Source organism: Schistocerca gregaria, unplaced genomic scaffold (assembly GCF_023897955.1).
Source record: "Schistocerca gregaria isolate iqSchGreg1 unplaced genomic scaffold, iqSchGreg1.2 ptg000317l, whole genome shotgun sequence".
NCBI classification, from domain to species: Eukaryota; Metazoa; Arthropoda; class Insecta; order Orthoptera; family Acrididae; genus Schistocerca; species Schistocerca gregaria.
In genome coordinates, this window is record NW_026061795.1 from 9,435,238 (window position 1) to 9,437,666 (window position 2,429).

Below are 2,429 nucleotides of genomic sequence, written 5' to 3' on the forward strand. Positions count from 1 at the left end.
CACACACACAGTAATATCTGAGGAATGTCCTTCGACACGCGCAGAACGAAAGTCTTCTCGCGAACGTACAGCGTCTCTGAAAAAAAATCTAGTGACTATATTCCGGCGTTACGGCCAGGTTCTCATACAAATGAGCAAAAAAGGGTAAATTTGAAATTTTTTTTGAGACAATGAAAATACATTCGAACGATCTGTTTGGGAATTACGAGTGACAATACTATGAGCTTAATTTTAGATTTTCAATAAAAAATGGGGCCCGTAATTATGATTTGATCAAGGGCTTGCGAGACTGGAGTACGCAGAGTGCGTGCAGTGTGGCACCTCAGATGTTACCTGAATTCAAAAATGGGTAACATCAGTTGATACTACATTATTTCTCTGAACTTGAAAATGGATAACATCAGTCGATAATACATAAAATTATTGGGATACAGTTTAACGATACAGTGCTAATTCGAACTTTGAGTTCGATTTTGAGGGGTTTGTTTCACTCCTTATGCCTACACAAAAATTAGTTAATATTAACAAATGTCATATTATAGCTATAAGTTCCTAAGAAAAGTGTTTACTTTTAGGGGTCAGAGGTAGAAGTTAAGAGATCGAACCACTTTTAATTTATGCTGCATGCCGTTCTGAGAAAATCGTTACTCGAAAAAAAAAAGTGTTCAAAGTTTAGGGAAAACATTTAGTTATATTATTACTTCGATTTGCATGAACTGAGTGTTACACATATATTCTTAATGTCGCTGAAAACGAATCTGAAGTCAGATTTTCAATATTCAAAACAGCTAATCCAATACGGAGGGCAAACGATTATGTTTTGACCAATTTTTACCAAAAATGTATTTTCGTTATTTACGTTTAGTCTGCAATTCAAGGAGTATTTATCAGCCCTTCCTCTACCTCTGATTGTTCCTAGACAGCAACTTCCTGTTCTTCTTGGCAGGAAAAGCCGATCTGTCTAAGCTGGATATGCAGCACTCGGCAGCCTGCACTTGATATTCGTCCGTATTTTCGGTGAGTATGTTTGCATGCATTCTGCAGTATGAATCCTTTTGAGCACGTGCGACACGGGACGAGTTATCATCTACATCTATATGGATACCCTGCAAAACACATTTAAGTGCCTGGCAAAGGGTTCATCGAATCACCTACACAACTGATAATTAATTGAAACCCTCAGCTGCCGACAGGTGTTGTTGATATACTTCGATGGGGACAGCTGAAAAGTGTGCCGCTACTGGGACTCGAACCCAGGATCTCCTGCTTACAAGGCAGACGCTCAATCCATCTGAGCTATCGAGGGCACAAATGAACAGCACGACTGCAGGAATTTATCCCTCGCACGCTTCCCGTGAGACTCACACCCCGAACCGCCCACAATCCGATTACGTAATGTACTTAATAGGTATTTGTCCATCCACTCATTACTGGCTCACACTAAGGTGACGATTCCCGTAAGATTTCCGGTAGCCTGTGCGCATTCGCACAGACGAAGGTCAATGGCTGGGTGACGTTTAACCATAGATATGAAGATAGTAACTGTTCTAGAAAGAACAGGCGCCACTGACGACCGTGCAGCTCTTCTAGAATACATGATAGACCGGCCGATGTGGCCGAGCGGTTGTAGGCACTTCAGTCGGGAGCCACGCGACCGCTACGGTCGCAGGTTCAAATCCTGCCTCGAGCATGGATGTGTGTGATGTCCTTAATTTAGTTACGTTTAAGTCGTTCTAAGTTCTAGGAAACTGATGACCTCAGATGTTAAGTCCCAAAGTGCTCAGAGCCATTTGAACCATCAGTCCGTATGTTTGCACACTACTTACAGTAACTTATGCTAAGGACAACACACACACAACCATGCCCGAGGGAGGACTCGAACCTCCAACGGGGGGAGCCGCGCGAACCGTGACAAGGCGTTGGACACATGGCGGGTACCCCGCGCGGCTCATGGCAGCCGTGACACTGCTTCAAACAATGGACTGTAGAAACTTTTGTAAAGCACGGATTAAAAAAAAAAACCTTTCCGTTCCAGGAGTCTAGACAAGTACACCTTTAAAAAATGCAACTACAAAGAAATTGAATTTTCGAACGGGCCAGGGCTTAAAACTTTGAAGAGTTAAATCTTAATGGCCGTTCTCTTGTATTCAAATAGTTTCACAGTAGAAATTTCTCTAGTTTTATTTATTTATTTATTTTTTGCTGTAGGTAAAGAAGGATAGGATTCTGAGAAGGGGGAAGGGGGGGGGGAGGAATCTCGCCTCTCCCACCTTGGAATTCTCAGTACAGAATTTTTATTCATTACGAGATTCTCAGCCACTTGCAGAAGTGATTTCGCGTGATTCTGCAAAACTTTTCCTTTAGCCAATCGTAGCAACTATAGGATTCCGTTCCTGCTGCATGACATGTCTCGGAACTTAAACTGACCA

General features: G+C 42.3%; 1 non-coding gene across 1 annotated transcript; it reads right to left on the reverse strand.

Annotated features, from left to right (window-relative positions):
* Positions 1 to 1,232: 1,232 nt before the first annotated feature.
* On the reverse strand, positions 1,233 to 1,307 carry Trnat-ugu (transfer RNA threonine (anticodon UGU)). The gene has a single exon. It is a non-coding gene; the product is annotated as a tRNA-Thr (tRNA).
* Between the last annotated feature and the right edge of the window lie 1,122 nt (positions 1,308 to 2,429).